At 38.5% G+C, this 19,797-nt stretch overlaps 1 protein-coding gene across 2 annotated transcripts in view; it reads left to right on the top strand.

The window, feature by feature from the left end:
• The first annotated feature begins 4,707 nt into the window (after positions 1-4,707).
• Positions 4,708-19,797, top strand: part of LOC129773222 (mesoderm induction early response protein 1) — a 46,279-nt gene continuing 31,189 nt past the window's right edge. For both annotated transcript variants that reach the window (XM_055776816.1, XM_055776815.1), the window contains exons 1-2: positions 4,708-5,036; positions 5,101-5,177. The gene's annotated coding sequence lies outside the window, so the exon portion shown is untranslated. The remainder of the gene's footprint in view (positions 5,037-5,100; positions 5,178-19,797) is intronic.

The following is a 19,797-nucleotide window of genomic DNA, read 5'->3' as shown; positions in this document are numbered from 1 at the left end:
TATTATCACCAAGAGCGTTTTGTATGGACCGGAAGAGATGATAATCACTTTGAGCAAGGTCCGGACTATACGGTGGGTGCAATAGGACATCCTGGCCGTCAATCCGGGCTTGGCGACGGTTTCGGCCGACTCACCGCACTTCGACCACGACTTTAAAAATGGGTCGAGTTCGTCCCGTTTCAGCAGTGCATCGCAGGCGTTGATTCGGTCTGAATGATTTTTTTTGCGTCAACTCGTGTCGCACCCATACATACAGTTTTTTTTGGAATCCAATCTTCTGCAAATGGTTCCAAACGTTTTTATGGTCTATACCCAGTTCCTGGCCAATCGAGCGAGTGCTCACATGCCGGTCTACTTGGATAATTTCAACGATTTTATCGGTTTCCACGACGATTGGCCTACCAGTACGGGGTGTATCTTCGACAGCCACTACACCAGAACGAAATCGATCAAACCAACGCTGTGCTGTGCGAATCGTTAAAGGACAATCACAACACTGTCGAAACGACACTTGTAGCACAGATTGTCATCTTTAAATAGCCGTATAGTATGACCCGATGCGATAAGTACAACACAAGATATGTTTAAGTGTTGCCATATATTGACAATATACGACATTTTTTCCCCCAACCCAATATATTTTCAGCTCTCCTATGGTCAAATATCAAAACTATTCAATTTAAACTGTATTCGACAGATCCACCGAAATCAGTTCATTGATCTCATAATCCACAGCAATCAAATATAAGGACCACTATAGACCGACTAAGGCCATCTACACACTAGGCAACCTAGGTTGGAAACCAACTTAACGATTGTCGTAACACAAAATGTATGGGAAAGTAGGGAATTCTTTCATCCAATTTTTCATCAAGTTGAACTTTATATGAGCTGAGAACCCGTAAACCCGTATATAAACAATTGCTATGAATATTTCCTATCAATGTGTGTATTTGGAACCAAAATCCATTCATTAATTGAGGAGGTATGGGCCCCTATATTGAACGGTTAGACGTAGTTCTACGTCGAAAATAAAAAAAATAGTAAAAAACTATCGATCGAATCCATATAAATTCAAGCATATTTTTATTTTTTAAATTATAACACAAGAACTGTCTCAAAATATGTTTCGAAATGATGGAATAACAGTATACTTAACTTTTTTAAAACTTAGAACAGTAATATCACCGCACCTGTACTATGAAAATATTGCAAAATCGATAAACAAATGTGTGGAGAGGTTATATCGAAACAGTGTCGTTCCCGTTCCCGATCCAAGGAGCGAATGCATGGTTTAGCTGGAAACATCTCCGATTAGTTTATCTCGATCGAAATTATTCTGGTCTGGCATCGCGGGATGTGGTACTTCAACATTTTGCTGTAGTAAACAAAAACGGCCCAGCTCGATAAAAAAACACATAAAACGTTACTTGCAGCGAAAAAGCGGTACACCATCGTGTTTACCATCGGCTCGACTTGCGATTTTGTCAATTTGTATGATGTTTAGAACTTTTAGAATCGAGAAATATTGAAAAAACTTCAGAACTTCGAAGAAATTGAGAATGTTTTATTACTAACTTAGTTGTTTGTGTAACACATGCGTTATCCGTGTGAATACATAGGAAATATCGTTTACCTTCTATTCTACGTACTTTGTTATGTGCTACACACGTCGTGTGGTGGTGCGCATATTGAGCCGCAGTTTGGTGTGAATAACGTACCACTCGCATACAATGTCTGACTAATACTTATGACAGACATACAACTGTACTTGCGTTGTACTTCGAAAATTGTATGTCTGTCACCATGTACAGCGCTAGAACCATGCAAGCAACTCGGTACAATCGCTGTACCTATACCGACCTGTTTTACCGCTGTACATGGCTACAGTTGTACTGTGCGCAGCGCCATAGACGGTTAGTGGTGGGTAGCGTGAAAAAACCGAATCAAAGCACTTGGTAAGCGTTCTTTTCATTGACTTTCTCTTAAGTTGATAACTCAGATTGTAATCTTGTTTGTTGTGTTTGATAGTTTAGACGTTAAATAAAAATCTTTTTCATTGAAATATGTGGTGAAAATAGGGAAAATTTCTGATTGTCAGTTTGACATACGGTACAATGTGCAATCAAAGTATATCTGTCATGGTATGATGGTACCTGTACAACGCTGTACACGTACAACGCAAGTACAGCTGTATGTCTGTCCCTGGTATAACACATAGTTGCTCGATATATTTATTTACTAACACAACCTCCCGATCAACACAACCATACAATGTTAGACTCACGGCGCTACATAATTGTTCACAAACACAACCACCACACCTGGTATGACCAACACGAGAAACTGTGGTTCATTCACAGCGCTATACGAGTCGCATCTTACGAGCGCTGCGCTATCTCGTGTCGCCTGCTCAATTTTCTATCTGTTTTCATTAGCCACAAAAATAGGTTAGCGCCTATTTTTCACGTCACGTCAAGCTACCCCCGCTATACGCGTCTCAATTTGCGTCTAGCCTAAGGCTAAGGTTACCTTTTTGTCTCATATTCCGAATAGTCTCAAATTCCGAACACTTCATTTTTAAATGTAAATTTACTGAACTATAATGTTATAAATAGTTGAATAATAAAAAGTCACAGGAGGGTTGTGTCCGAGACACGACCGCATAGTTGACGTAGGATTCCGTTAGGTTATCTGTTACATGCTGATTTTGGATATGTTTGAAGAATTACATTGTTAAACTCTTCGATAGTATTTTGGTGGCCCTGAAAAGACCGTATTGTCTGGTTGTTCACTCCACCAATGTTATGAACCGAGTGATAATGATAGAAAAATGGTGATTTGTCATTTTATGGTGCGTATCACGATAGAAGATGCCTATGTGGAATGAGATATGATGAAAGCCGCCCTCTGTGGCCCTAAAAGAGCTGGCTCCTGTGTTATGTATGGATGAAATAAAGAAAAAAAACTAATCAATGTAATATAAGACAATTATCATTCTCGAACACAATTATCCAGTTTTCTCACCAGAAAAAAGTGTTATTTTGGGGCTGATTCTCGAATAAACTTCACGGTGAAAACAAAATTGCAAAATTGCCACGCCATTGAACTACTTTCCACGAGTTAGTGAATTATCATAGATAATAATGGGTTTTCAGGCAGAATGAGCACTTTTCAAATAAAAATTATCAATGAAAATTAACTTCTCCGTTTCAAATTAGTGTTCAATGTGAATGGAAACTTTGTGAACTGGTGAATGGAAACAAACAAACAAACATTTCTGAAAATAATTTGTTCTTATAATGATAATTTTTAGTGGTAAAATAGTATCGTATCCAGATGTCGACACCGTACTATTGTCATCGCGGATACATTTCATTTCGTTTTCATCGTGAAGTGTATTCAAGAATCAGGCTCTTTATTATAGAGAAAATATATTTGAAATGGAAAAGGTAATTTCATTTATAATGTTTACTTTCTGAGTGTTTACTCAACCCATTTCCATTTTAGCTTTGAACCCAACGGAACACGATGCTACATGCCTCAATGCGAATTTCAATTGAACATTGATATGAAATTTCACGAAGCAACCAACATAGAAGTTCCAAATTTAAATTTTATCAAACATAAGTTCTATTCAAGTTCATTGAAATATCATTCTTCAATTAATCCATCAAAAGATTCTTATTGGAACGAAAAGAAAAAAAAACACTCATTCATCGCTCCCTACTTATTCGCCAGCACGTATGCAATCAGCGATGCCCACGCTAGTTACAATGAGCACTATCCATTTGTGCGCGTCGTTAGTTAAACTATCGACCACGAGTGTATTTACATGCTGATTTCCCCCAGACACCTTGGATTTGAAATCTCTGCCGAAATTGATTGACGCAAAAGTCTCATCAATCCATCATGAAATGACAGATTTTGAATCAAGTTTCGAAGCACAAAATTCAAATTATTGGGAGTACAGAATTTTTCGAAAGAAGAATATCTAATTGGTTTTAATTTGATATATCGATCATCTGAATCGGTGTAGTAGCTCAGAAGTTATGATTTTTTTTAAAGAGATGCATTTTTGCTGTTCGGGGTTTGAGGCAAATGTAATCAAACATATTTTTAGTTTTTCACCATGAATATGTATTTTTTAATCAATTTTATGGTAGACAAATAAAATAAAATGTTCTATTGTATCCAAAAATCTCATTAATTTCGCGAAAAAGTGGCATTTTGAGTAATGAGACACTGTTTAATGGCCATCAAAGCTTAAGGGTTCGGAATTTGAGACAAAACGGTACAATTGAATTTTGGATCGAAGTACGCATGGAAATTTGACTGTACGAAGAGAAACAAACAATTTTGTTCGATAGAAGCTGACGAATTCGAACGAAGCAAGGGGGAAGCAATGTAACCACACCAATACAACTCAATGTGGTTGTCTACTTTCACTATTGCATACAATTCGTACGACCACTTTTCTGCATTCAGTCTTACCGCCGCCTAAGAGTTACTATAAAAAGGAGTATTTGTAATAAATGTTATCTGTCGAAAAGTGCCAAGTAGTTGGTCAAACAACATACTTCCACCTTTGGTTTTTTCAATATATGTAGATCGGTCTTCAAAATGATTCCACTTCTTCACATCTGGGAACCCTACTGTTCAACTTAATTATTTGACACATTTTCGCTTTCCCGCAGGCTCGTTAGTGTTTACGTTTCGTCTCGCGAATCGTAGTACGAGAAGATTTTCTTTGTCATAATTTTACAATTTTGATGAATTTTGTGTCATACTAACATATATTTTGCAATTTTTTATAAGCGCTTGTCGCAAAATCTCATATCACATAAGGGGCGGAAAACGAGCCAAGTGTCTTGATAGTGAATTAGGTTCGGATTGGCAAAATAGTGGCGTACGTGATACTTGTTTCGGTAAAGAATCGCCTGAGTTGTGATGTCTGAAAAACAAAACAAGAAGTTAGAAAAACCATAACAGCACACACCAGTGCGGCAGCTATAGACAAACGCCGCTTCGAGCCGGTAAATGAATAATTCTTCATTTCTAAAATCGCTGAAGTTTGATTTCCTTTGGTTTAATTTGTAGGGAGGCGACCAATAGAGATATCGATTTTACCCTTGCTGAAAATGTAACTAATTGCATGACATCCGGATCTTAATTGGGTAAGACTTTTGATCTATTGTCGAAAGAAAAGTGTATATGTTTCATTCTTATTGGAATTTCGATAACAATTAGCGGCTTTAACCCTTTCCCGTACAACATGGAGTCTCATTCGTGGGTATTTGAATAACATAGCTAGAACGATCAGCAGGTTCAGCAGGTTTCGAATTATGAAAATGTTCAGTTTTAAAGGAATATAATAATCTTGTGGGTTTATGTCTGGAAAAGAAGGAAGTCATTTATCCTTGGTTGAATTTTCCTGGTACCACCGTTGTGCCAGCTTTGATATTAGAAAGGATCATGTGTAGCTCCTAAAAACGAGAATCACCCACCGCGCTCTGTGACACTAATGTCTCTGCGGGCTCGGAGATAGTAACGCACCAAATATGTGCCAACAAGGTGGGATGCTTCAATAAAGCATAGCGAGTGTTATCGACAAGGCTATCAATATAATCTAGAAGCGCCACACAGATCACTTTAGTGTTTGTCATTTTCCAAACTACCAAACAAACCAAACTGTCTTTTTAGTTTATTGGGGTGAAGGGAAATCGGTATACTCTCTGCGCATTATGAAATGTCGATTCTCCTGCTTATGTCATTACTTTTGTCGTTTGCTTTCAATTTGGAGGCAAACTTTTTTTTTGATACAAGCCTCGTGATTCAACTTCGACCTTCCTCGCATTACGGAAGAGATGATGAAGACCGATATGCATAAATGACCGCTCTCGTATGCCACTGGTCTCGACGGAATACCTTCAGCAGTCCTGAAGCTTTGTGCAGATGTTCTTTGCTCTCCGCTAACAACGTTAATCTCTCGGTTCAGCAAAGCGAGTTTCCCACCTGTTGAAAATTTTGACGTAGGACTGCGTCTTTCATTTCTATCCCGGGGTGTAAGTTCAAAGTTTCGAAAACGAGAGCGGTGTACTTCGAGTACAAGGTTTTGAGCATTAATACTTCTTTGCCGGCTGAAGGGAGTGATATGATAATCACTTTATTCGAAAGATAAAATGTCCAAGAGTTTTTTTTTTATCCAGTTCATTTATTTGTAAGGCTCAATCGCATAAGCTTTGCGGAGCCGCTAATTCAAGGTTTGTTTATACAAAGTTTCAACTAATTTCTATGTTTAGTAGGATTCGACCGAATACTCGCGGTTTACTCGAGGTTAAAAGGGCAACATTTTTGTGGGACGGGTCAGGTTGGGGATATGGATATGAGGTATCGTTGTCTCAACCGAGGGTTGCCGCACGCACTGTAGCATTGTGCATAATGACCAGGGATAGCATCTGGTGTTCGACTAGCTGTCGAGGGTGGGCGACGGTGAGATGGGGGGACAAGACAAACAAACTAATAACGAAAAAGAAAAACACAAAATCATTAAATACTTATACTAGACCGTTTCACAAACATATAGATCAACTGCATATAGCAGATGTCGCGAGTTCCCAACACGTCTCTAACAGGAACATAGGGTTGTCTTCCTTGGACCTCAAGGGCATTCAAAAGGTACTCTCTGGCTGCGTAATTATCCGTACATTGCCAAATTGCGTGATCGATGTCATCGTAACCGTTTCCACACCGACAGACATTGATTTGAACAAGATTTATTCTGTGGAGATGCACATCTAGCGAGTAGTGGTTGGACATAAGTCTACTCATTACACGGATGAAGTCACGACTTAAGTCCAAACCTTTGAACCACGCTCTCGAAGAAACCTTTGGAATAATTGAATATAACCACCGCCCAAGAATTCCAGTGTCCCAATCGGTTTGCCAACTCAAGAGGGAACTCTGACGCAGTAATTGGAAAAATTCATCGTATGAAATCTGTCTATCAAACAATTCGCCTTCCTGGGCGCCCACCTTTGCGAGAGTGTCCGCCTTCTCATTGCCAGGAATTGAGCAATGAGAGGGGACCCAAACAAAGGTTAACTTATAAGATCTTTCGATCAGTGCACTCATCTGCTGTCTCACTTTTGTGAGGAAATAAGATGGGTGCCTACTAGTTTTCATCGACTGGAGAGCCTCAAGCGAACTGAGACTATCCGAGAAAATGAAGTAATGGTCTGCAGGCTTGTTGGAGATCATCCCCAATGCGAAGTCGATTGCTGCCAGCTCAGCAACATAAACGGAACAAGGTTCCTGCAGTTTACGGAAGGCGCTTGAATTTTCATTGAAAACACCGAAGCCAGTGGATCCATTGAGGCGAGACCCATCAGTGAAGTATCTTTTCATGCAATTGACTTTTTGGTACTTTCGGTTAAAAATACGGGGAATGAAAGTTGGTCGAAGCTGATCTGAAATCCCAAGTATTGCTTGTTTCATCGACAGATCGTATTCAATTGAGGAACTGCTGATGGTGAAGTGAGCACGGTCTGGAGTAAACGATGGAAGACAAATATCTGATGAAATATAGTGATGATAAATTCTCATAAACCGAGATTGTATATTTAGATGAAGCATTTTATCAAAGTTTTCAATCACAAGTGTGTTCGTGATACCGCATTTCACCAGTATTCTGAGGGAAAGTTCCCAGAATCGGTTCTGTAGAGGAGTTACTCCTGCCAGAACCTCGAGACTCATGTTATGCGTTGAGTGCATACAGCCGAGAGCTATATGCAGACAATGATATTGAATTCGTTCCAATTTTAGAAGGTGACTTTTAGCTGCTGAGAGAAAGCAGAAAGAGCCATACTCCAGAATAGATAGAATAGTTGTTTTATAAAGCGTTATGAGATCTCCCGGATGAGCTCCCCACCACGTGCCGCAAATCGAGCGGAGAAAGTTGACTCTTTTTTGACATTTTTGCTTCAAATACGTAATGTGGGTATTCCAAGTGCATTTTGAATCAAACCAGACACCAAGGTACTTGAAGGTCAATGATTGGGTAATGTTTCTCCCCAAAAGCTTAAGTTGCAATTGGGCTGGGGACCGCTTTCGAGTAAACACTACCAGTTCTGTTTTCTGCGGCGAGAATTCTATCCCTAAGTTCCTTGCCCAAGAAGACAAGTTATCTAGGGAATTTTGCAATGGTCTTTGCAAGTTTTCGGCATGGGGACCTCTGACGGAAACCACACCATCATCTGCAAGTTGTCTTAGCGTGCATTGTTCTGCCAAACAACTGTCAATATCTTTCACATAAAAATTATAAAGAAGGGGGCTGAGACATGAGCCTTGGGGTAGACCCATATAACTATTTCTGGAAGTTGTCAGCTGTCCAAGGGTGAAGTTCATTTGCTTTTCTGACAACAAATTGTACAAGAAGTTATTCAAAATTCCAGGAAGTCCACATCTGTTCAGATTGTCTGACAGAATTTCTATGGAAACTGAATCAAAAGCTCCCTTAATATCCAAGAATACTGAAGCCAGTTGCTCCTTGTGCGCAAAGGCCAGTTGAATATCTGTAGAAAGCAACGCTAGACAATCGTTTGTTCCTTTGCTCTTGCGAAACCCAAATTGTGTACTTGATAGCAAATTATTTGTCTCGATCCATTGATCGAGTCTTCGAAGGATCATTTTCTCCAGCAATTTTCTAATGCACGAGAGCATAGCAATCGGACGGTATGAGTTATGGTCAGACGCTGGTTTGCCAGGCTTTTGAATTGCTATCACTTTGACCTGTCTCCATTCGGGTGGCACAATATTGTTTTCTAGTAGAGTATTGAATAAGTCTAGCAAGCGTCTTTTCGCGATATCGGGAAGATTTTTTAGAAGAACGAATTTAATCATATCGCTTCCGGGTGAAGAGTTGTTCGATGAAAGAAGAGCCATAGAAAATTCCAGCATTGAGAATGGTCTGTCCAGAGGTCCACCGCTTAGAGACGTTTCTCGAAGAATATGTTGGGCTGGAACTGAGTCTGGACAGACCTTCTTAGCGAAATCGAATATCCATCGGTTGGAGTATTCTTCACTCTCGTTGGTAGATGAGCGGTTACGCATGTTGCAAGCTACCCTCCACAAGGTGCGTATTGAGGTTTCACGAGAAAGACCTTCGATGAAATTGCGCCAGTAACCGCGTTTTTTTGCTTTAACTAATTGTTTCAGCTGTATTTCAAGCTTTGAATATTCCTCGAAGTGTGTGGATGTTCCATGTCTGCGAAAAGCTTTGAAAGCATCAGATTTTTTCAAATACAATTTTGTGCATTCATCGTCCCAGCCAGGAGTGGCTGGTTTTCTTTTAAATGAAGCACTTGGAACTTTTCTTTTTTGTGCTTCCAGTGAGCTTTTATACAATAAATCGACGAAGAATCGATATTCTTCCAATGGTGGAAGTATATCTATTGATCCGACACCGATTGTTACCGCCGTTGCAAATTTTTGCCAGTCGATGTTCCTTGTTAGATCAAATGGAACTCGAGATGGTTCAGTGGATTGCGGGCTACACTTGATTGATATATTGATTGGCAAGTGATCGCTACCATGGGGATCATTGATGACCTTCCACTGACAATCTAATGATAGCGAGTTTGAGCACAAAGATAGATCGAGTCGGCTTTCCCGAGCCGGAGGTTTTGCAATTCGTGTCACTTCACCAGTGTTCAAGATAGTCAAGTTGAAATCGTCACATAAATCGTAAAAAATAGCCGCCCTAGCGTCATCATAAAGATCGCCCCACCCAGTACCATGGGAGTTCATGTCACCCAAAATTAGAACTGGGGTTGAGAGAATCGAAATTAGATTCCAAAGTTGACTACGGCTAATGGAAGTATTCGGGGGAACGTATACTGAAGCTATGCAGAGTTCTTTATTCTTTGCAGTTATTTGACAAGCGACGATTTCGACGTCTGATAGAGCTGGGAGAGGAATTTTATAGAAAGAGTAGCACGTTTTGATCCCTAAAAGTACTCCTCCATAGGAATCATCTCTATCCAGGCGAATAATATTAAAATCGTGGAAGTTGAGTTCTGTGTCAGAAGAAAGCCATGTTTCGGAAAGAGCGAATATATCACAATCATAATTTTGAAGTAAAAATTTGAACGAGTCTAGTTTAGGCACTAGACTACGGCAGTTCTATTGTAGCACATTGATCATATCTTCTACTACGTTAGATGAATTATCCATCGAAAGATATGATTGATGCAAGGAGGGGCCATGAAGCAGTCAATTGCTTAAGATAAGACTTTAAAGATGGAAGCAAGGCAGAAATAAGGCTTCTGAGGGGGTCTTGAATTTTGAACGTGTTTAGTATGAAATCCACAATGTCCGAAAAAGTTATCAATCCTCGATTAGACGCGAATTTTCTACGAGAAGATCGAGGAGCAGCGTTTTTATTTCTCTCTTCTCTGGGTAATGACGTAAAATCCTTGCTGCAACCAGGAACTGGCTGAGAAGGAGCCTTCGGATTCGTTTTTTTGCTACTATTACCCTTGGAATTAGACAATCTTCCGAGGGTCATTTTAGCTTTCTTACGGTGCACCATTGGTGAAGAGAGCTTTCTTTTTGATGATTCATCCTTTATTGAAGATTCTGGTGCAGCCGAAGTATGACCCTCATCAGAATCAGAATCCGATTCTTGAGATGACAAAACCGAAAATTGGTTTTCATTTTGAGCGGCTGATGCGGTCTTTAGCATTTCAGCATAAGTCCGCTTGGAGCGTCCAGCGATAGAACGCGTCACTTTATCGGAGTGCTGTTTGTACCTTGGGCACTCTTGTAGAGGGTGAGGATTCTCGCCACAGTGAATACATTTTTCCACTGTTTGAGTGCAAGAATCCTCACTATGTTTATCGCCACATTTGCCGCAACGAAATTTGTTGCCGCAGTGGCTAACCGAGTGTCCCAACTTTTTACATTTGATACAATTATAAACCCGCGGTACAAACAGGCGCACTGGGAAAAAAACATTTTCTACTTTCACATAGTTTGGGAGAACAGAACCTGCGAAAGTAACTCGAAAAGAGTGCGAGGGCTTATAAACTTTTTTATTTTCTTCCAAAGATGCTGAATGCAGATTTCTAACATCCAGGATCTTTACAAGATCTCCAATCATCGAGTTTTTGAAGGAACCCGACGCTTGTTTTAGTTCATCGACACTCAGACTCGCGTCGGTTACTACGCCTTCTATCTCCACTTCTCGAGAAGGGATGTAGATGTGATACTCCCTGTTAAAAACTTCGTGGTCAACAATCTTGTTGGCCACATCAAAAGTCGGTGCTTCTACACGCAGTTTGTCCGGTCTCTCTTTATGTATCGAGACGCCCTTATAATTACGCAGCAAATCTCTTGAAATATCAAGAGTTCTCAAAGCTTTTTCCTTGGGCCGAAAGAAAACAACCCATGGTGCCTTCGAGGACTGTTGATAATAACGCGTCCGCGCAACATTGGCATCAGCAGATGTCATAACGGTTGCGCAGACGGTGCGCAACCGCCTATGAAAACGAAAAAAAAACTCGCACGCACACACACAACTCACACGCACACACTCGCGCAAAAACTCAACTTAAAACTAACTTAGACTAAAAACTAACTTAAACTAAAAACTAGCTCAAATCAAAAATCTTCTTGAAAAAAAAACAATAATTTCGTAAAAAAAAAATTTTAATAAATAAAAACTCAATAAAAAAATTTAGTCTGATGAGTTCGAACAACTTGAACAACCCTATTCAGGGAGCTATACAACGCTGCACGCTACGGTATAAGCACAATAGCGAGACGGCAAAAACTATTCTATTGTACTTCTCTGTTTGATGTTTGGTGAAGATACAAATGTGACGCTCAATGGAACCAATTCACAGAACACCGGTCCAGCGTCGCTGGAGAGGTGCTGCTTCCTCGCTGTTCCGGATGCGTTGGCACTTAACTTGTCACCAATGGGCGAAAGAAAAAAAAACAACAACCAAAAATCACTTTGGCGGAGGGGAAAAAAAAAACTTTCCAGCTTCGATATTGTAGCGGAGGACGGACAATGTGTGTCCGTCTCTTGCAAATAATCGACGAGGAATGTCCAAGAGTTATATGCCTGTTAATTTTTGTCCCGAAAACTTGTTTCAATAGCAGGGTGTCGACTACCTTGAAAATCCTTGAAAATTAGGGAATATCAGGGAATATCATTGAATTTCGTCACCAATCTGGAAAAAAACGAAAAAACAATTAGAATTTTTATTATTGCAATAATTAGAAAGTTAATGATACTGAAAAGTTGTATTTGATTAGTTTTGTTCTCTGTAGTGTATGTTGTATATGCTGTTTGCTTATGTATGTAGGTGAACTTAGACCTTCCGAATGGTATACAGCGCCAAAGTAGACGACTTTTACATTTGCGCTGTTTTTACTGACATTTGGCATCAGTATTTGCAGTTCAGCTTCAACCAAATCTCTTCGTTTTCTTCTTCGAAAACTTTTGAGAAATTAATGCTAGAAAATCATACTGGGCTGAGATCCTGGGGTGCCTAGAAACAATTAGGTGTCAAAAATCACTCCGCACTGCTGAAAAGACATGGCTGTATAAGGAAGAATGTTTCATGACAGTCAGAAAGCTGAGCATGTATAACTATGGCGGGATAAAATAAGCTTTATGATGATGTTTAGCTCAATGAAACTTTGTAAGCTGTACATTGTCGTTGGCTTCGACGAGTCTTTGAACAAGACTACATAGAGGCTATAGATGGATCTGAATGTCAGTTTTTAGGATGTAGAAGAATTTGGTAAATCGTTACATGGCGTCAATGTTCTTGGGATGTTCTCAAGTATCAGAGATCAACTTTCAGCTTTTAAAGAAGGCCTGAGAATTATATATTTGAACAAACTTTTTCATGTGTCGATGAGCGGTATAAGCGTGAATTGATCATATTACGCGAGCTGCTACTGGCCTTCCCAAATGGAGAAGAAAAACTCTTGAATTTGGGTAGCTTCGGATTGCACATTTTACACCGTTCATCAAAGGATTGATGGATTCAAAAAAAAACTCGCCAAAATTTTACGACAGACAAATCTTGAAATTTCGTCTGAGATGCGAAGCACTGGTTTTGAAGCTTATGAAGCGTTGTATCCTAGATCATTCCGTCATTAATTCCAATTAAAAATTGGAGGGAAAAAAATTCGAGAAGCTTTTGACGGTTGACTATTTTGATATTTGGCGGACTTTGGACGTATCAGTGGAGCTCCAGCAGACTTATCACCGATACAATATTGCTAGGAACATAAACAAGTTTGCTCACCGTGATCCAAAAAATAAGAGACTGGGACACTGGGGTGTCTTGCAGAGCAGAGCAGTTGTATGGATGAATCGATCTTATTTCGACCGTGGATCGATCTCCGTCGCTGACGATTGTTGCGTGGACGTAGTTATTCTGTAACAACACAAAGATGGTCAATGAGGGCCCTGAGTTTTGAACTCACGATCGCTTACTAAGCGAACGCGCTATCAATGGGGCTACGAAGGCCCCCTCATTCTCTTTATCGTTATATGAATCAAAGTTAATGAAACGGCTACGAGAAGCAGAAGCGAAATCTCTGGAGGTAAAACGAAGAAAATTTTGGAAAACGCACAGAATGGAGCCGAAAGACTGCAAGATAAAGCATTTCGTTGAAATCGTAACAGTTTAATGAAATTGATCCTAATTCAAATTAAAATGTCATTCTGTACTAGTATTTAAGACACATTCAAGATAAATTTGAACTGTGTTAGTGAATATTTTTTTTAGAATATTTTACGTCGTCGTTTAATTCAATTAAAAATCAAAAACAATTCATTTCTAGTAAAATATCGACAGACGTTCCTAAATTTAATTGTTTAAGCTAACTAAATGTTTTAGGAACTACAGCTAAAGTACTATTAGAGAATTTGATTACTAGACTACATCTGGATTGTTCTCTGAAAAAATACTGGAAAATCATGGAATATCAGGGTATTTCTTTTCGGATTTTGAGTCGACACATAGCTTAAAAATTGCTTTGAAAATAGACTATTGAAATAACACAAATCTGTAAATGAACGAATGTCCACTGTGTTTGCGGTTCGAGAAGTATTAACTTTAGAGGCAAATGCAAAATACTGTGATCGTTTAACAATTTTCCCGTTCACATATATTGAAAGTTCACGATAAATGAATGAAATGAACAAATCAGATTTGCAACGAAGGACGTAATCTATCACATTGCATGGATTGACCGGAATTGGGATTTGTACGCAATCGAATTCGGAAATTGTTTCATTCAATCACTGGCTTACACAATAATTCAATCAATCAACTCGATTACTAAGCCAACGGTAGTTCTATGTCAACCTTGTGGTTATAATTTAGGTATAACCCATCCATAGTTTTTTCATTAGTGTGCCTCTTGGTATTGATACTTCAAACAAACAAATTGTACAGCCCTAAAACCAACTTTTGGTGACCAAGAGAAGTGTTTTTGAAGATGTGTAAAAATTGGCAGACACAAAATCCAAGGCATGTCCGTAATTTTATTATGCGTTATCTCAAACGTAACAAATTTCAACGGAAAATAGCTGATAAGTATTGAATAAGCCGTGAAGCATTTCAAAATATTATTCTAGAGCATCCACAGCTTGGGAGTGTTGCTAATCGGCCGGAAAGAACATCAAAATGCGAAACTGATACACGAACGGACAACCTGATCATCCGTGAAATCAAAAAAGATCCACGCACAACCATTCGCTTAATAAAAAAAAAGCTGGATCTGTCGGTTTCTGATCACACCATTCGACAGTTTTGAAAGGCTATTTTGCTAGGAAACGACCGATGATCAGCAAGGTCGAGATGAAAAAAGACTTCTCTTAGCAAGGAGTCATATCTACAAGCCCCCGGAACTCTGGAAGCGTATCATCGGGTGGGATGAGTCAAAGTTCGAGCTGTTCAATAAGGAAGGGCGGAGTTTGGATGAGGGACTCCAGAATAAGCATCTGCAATCGGCCATGAAACACGGCGGTGGAAATTATTTATTATGGGATTATGTTTAGGGTCTGTTTCTCATTGTTTTAGTTGGGAAATTTGACCAAAAACAAGCAGTTCTACGAAAGGCTTTGGACGATTTGGACCCACAGTACCTTCGAAACCTCGTAGGCGGCAATGATAAAATCAATTCGTAATATGTGGAAAGTTGTAGTTTTCAAATGATGTAGAGGAAGGGTGGTAAAGACGGACACCATAAGTAAAAGATGAATTTTCACAAAAATATATGGCTATCTCACCACAAATTGATAGTCTAGGTCTCTTTTTATAATAAAATTTGTCTATGAGGCAGAAATTTTGAAAAATGAATGTGTCCGGCATCTTTCAAAAATAGGATTAAGTTGGGGAAGATGGACACTAACTGAAAACTCACATTTATGTACTCGATAAGTTTTGGACGATTTAAAATATGCCTTAAAGATAATCTAACAAAAAAGCTAGGCTAAAATCACCTAGAAGGGCTTGTAATTTTTCTCATTTTTTCACCGCTGATTCGATAAACTAGAAGAGAAGTCATGGTAGGGCATTCACGTAACGAAGAATATCCCAGAAAATTACTCGATAGCAATGAGAATCTTATTTTCTGCGGACGAAAATTTACATCGAGGTGCTCTTTGTAGAGAATTTTTTTGTTTTTATTTGCAATTTTAACACCAAGCCAGCTAGGTGTACACAGTAAGTGTCAAAGGTTGATACACTGTATTGCAAGTTTGTAAATCATTAAAATTTAAAATAAAAATGTAATTTATCAATTATACGGGGGTGTCTCTCTTTCCTACCGTGTCCGTCTTTCCCTACATTCGCCTATATCCCATCGATGTGCGTTAATTTTTCTCGAATTATAGCCAATTAGCTAGTCTATTTTCGAAAAATATTATACTTGCAGAAATTTTGGATCTTGGTCTTTTTTTTATCTCATTTATTTATTTATTAAGCTCACTAGCATTTTAGCTGTAACAGAGCCGGGTTTTAATCATGTACATGTACATATGTTTATGTTTCTATAAATTGTAAATTACACAGTAGTTAGTATTAGCCATTTAGGCGTTAAGTTTTCTGTTCCATTACATTATGGTAAATTACACAGTAGTAGCCATTTAGGCGTAAGGGTATTCTTTCTGTTCATCCATTGTTCAGCAGACCGGACAGCGGAGACAGTTGATATTGATCATTGTTGGGTTATTTATAGAACAGCAGCCCGATGTTTCTTTGCAGAGCAGAGCAGTTGTATGGATGAATCGATCTTTGTTCCACCGTGGATCGAATTCCATCGCTGATGATGGTTGTGTGGACGTAGCTATTCTATAACAACACAAAGATGGTCAACTGAGGGCCCTGAGTTTGAATTCACGGTCGATCGCTTGGTAAGCGAACGCGTAACCAAGTGGCTACGAAGACCCTCTTGATCTTGGTCTTGTAATTATTGATTGTATTTTTTTTTATAGTTTACATTGTCTCGGGACCAATGGCGCTATATATTATATGTTTTTAATATCTTTTCTTGAAAGCTATGATTTTTTAGATAACATATCCAAAAGTCAGAGATGCGTTATTTTGTGTTATTGAGTTATGATTTTTCAAAATTAACCGATAGTCCGAAAAATCATTTTCCCTTTTTTCCAACAATGACTTTTTTTTTAATTCATAACTTTTTAACTTCCGGGTCGATTCAGATGATCGATATACCAATTGGAAGCCACATGAAATACCACATATGCATAAAAATTGGATTCTAGTCGCATGGATGTTATCCAGCCGCATAGGAATATTGAACGAAAACTGAAAACATGTTAACTTTGCAAGATCACTCGAAAACGAAAAGATCACCTCTTTGATATTCGGATATGTTAAGTAACAAAACCTCAACTTTCAAGAAAAAATATAAAAAATATGGTAACCTTAGTTCCGAAACAATGTAAGCTATGGAAAAAAAATTCAATCAGTAATTACGAAAACAAAATCGGTTTTTTTTTCCAAGTGTGATGTTTTTCAAACAAAACTAGCTCATTGGCTTCAATTTGATGTATCGATCATCTAAATCGGTCCAGGAGTTCAAAAGTTATGAATTATTGGAAAGGTCATTTTTGGGAAGAAAGGGGGAAAAGTTGATGTTTCGGACCACCATGGAAATGGCTATCCTGATGAAAAATAAAAAATACAAGTATAATATTTTTCGATGAGGAATAAAACTACCAATTTTCATGAAAATCTGACAATCACTATATCGGTTTGGCATGGAATTCAATTTTGTGCTTGACACATTCTCACCCCATACTCAGTGTAAATAAAAGATTATTTCTAAAATATTGAAATTCGAATGGATTTTTTTTATGTTCAGAATCAGTAATGACTCATCTGGCAAGACTTTAGAGAATAATTCTATCTAATATTTACAATTTTAGTAGTTCTGTAAAATTCTGGGCATGATATTTTTTCTGAGGTGTTATTTGATGGCTATTTACACATCAAACTTTGATGAATTATTAAATAACAACTATTTGTACTACAGTTTAGTATTATGCATTGGAAGTTGTGGAAATATGTCTTCTATTAAACGGCTCACACGACTTTAAAAAATATTCGTAATATTTGTCAAGATATTACTAATAGTAACGTTCTCCATTTTTGACTCAATTTCACCCCCATCGACGGTACTCAATTGTATTAGTGAAATCATTTCATTCGATACCGATATTGTGGGAATTACTAAAAAAAATACATTCACCCTTTTGAATTTATATTGTTTATAATGAAGTGTGTTCTCCAAGTCATTCAGCCATTTTTCAACGGCGGCCAAATTGGATTTTTCAAAATAATGGAATACACAGTCTTATAATGACAGCAGAGATCAAGGTTTGTTCCAAATTTCAGATCAATAAGTCAAAAGAAACGGGATCAAATTTTTGATAATTTGGATATACAAACATACGTACAGACATGTCAAGTTGAATGAAACCGTTTAAAAAAGTAATTGGCTATTTTGTTACAGAGGCCATCTTGGATTTGAATTTTTCATAAAGTGCCGTGATCTGCTGGTCAAGCCCCTTCACTTGATACCCATTTTGATGGAGATTGTTTTAAGAAAATATGTAATCCGCCATTTTGTGGTGGCGGCCATTTTGGATTTGCATTCCTCATGAATAACTGTGTTCTACTAGTGAAACCCTTTCATTTGATTCCCATATTGATTGGGTTTTTGTTACAAGAATACCGGACAACTACTCTGCGAAGATAGTGTTTGCCTCAAATCCGGTAGGCACAAGACGACCAGGAGCACAGCGAGCTAGATTGTTAGACCAGGTGGAGCGAGATCTGACGGCGAGTACGCGATGCCCAAGAAATTGGAGACCGGCAGCCCACAACCGAGTGAATTGGAGGAATATTGTTCATCAGGCCCTGTCTCAAGACGGAAAGCCAGTTAAATAAAATAAATAAATAAATAAATAATCGATTGGATTTTGAGAAAATGTGTAATCCGCCATTTTGTGGTGGCGGCCATTTTGGATTTGCATTCCTCATGAATAACTGTGTTCTATCAGTCAAGTCTTTTCATTTGATACCCATACTGAAGGGGGTTTGCGGAAATATGTAATCCACCATTTTGTAGCGGCCGCCATCATGGATTTTCAAAATCAGGAAATACGCGGTTTTATAATGACTGCAGGGATAAAGGTGTGAACCAAATTTCAGATCAATCGGTCAACAGGAAGGGGTTCAAATTTTGATTAATGTGGTAAAGCGCTACAGACAAACATGTTACAAACATTCAAACATACAAATTACAGGACAAGCGAAATAAAACCGTTTAAAAAAGACCTAAGGCGTCGTGCACAAATTACGTAACGCGAGAAGGTGGATTTCACCGTCGAATTTTGTGCATTTTGTTTTGTTGGTTGGGGGCGTTTATTTGAGTTTTGGACGAATTTTGGCGACATTTCTATTTCCCGAGCCACAGTTCGAATCGAGTACGTTCGCCGGTATTTTGGAAACCGCTTATGAAACATCATAAGTCTCTGTTCGTGTGGAATATGTCTCATGTCTGCAATATTTCAAAAGTTACAGTGTTTCGTACGTGTCCAGATTATCGCGCATACATGTTGAATTAATGTGATTGATAGTTACTATTGTGTCAATTTAGTTTAGTGTCAAACATAGTACCTAGCTGTTAACAAAAAAAATGTAGAAAATCAAAAATCAATGTAAATTTCACAAACCCATGTCCGGTATTAAAAAGCACATTCAGAAAATGATTTTAAATCCGGACGGTCAAAAGTTGACGATTAAATTTCTCATTGAAGGAGTTGCATAAGGGTATGTTTTGGGGGCTTAGTATGGAGTATGGAGTGTGGAGCATAGATTTTCGACCCGGGAAACCGCAAAACTCTTCAGTATACAGCACGGGGTCGATTATATGACCCGTTTGTATGTACGTGGGTAACTTTGTAACTTTGTCTGTAGCGCTGTCCCACATTAATAGAAATTTAACCCCCTTTTTGTTGACCGATTGATCTGAATTTTAAAACACATAACATTTTCCATCAATAACTGTGTTCTACTAGCCAAGCCCTTTCGTTTGATACCCATATTGAAGGGGTTCTGAGGGAATATGTGATCCGCCATTTTGTAGCGGCCGCAATCTTGGATTTACATTTTTCAAAAATTACTGTATTCTACTAATCAAGCCCTTTCATTTGATATTAGGATTATGAAAATA

The sequence above is a fragment of the Toxorhynchites rutilus genome, chromosome 3 (assembly GCF_029784135.1).
Source record: "Toxorhynchites rutilus septentrionalis strain SRP chromosome 3, ASM2978413v1, whole genome shotgun sequence".
Classification (NCBI taxonomy): Eukaryota; Metazoa; Arthropoda; class Insecta; order Diptera; family Culicidae; genus Toxorhynchites; species Toxorhynchites rutilus.
Note: the sequence above shows the minus strand (reverse complement) of the source record. Positions and strands in the feature narration are given on the sequence as shown.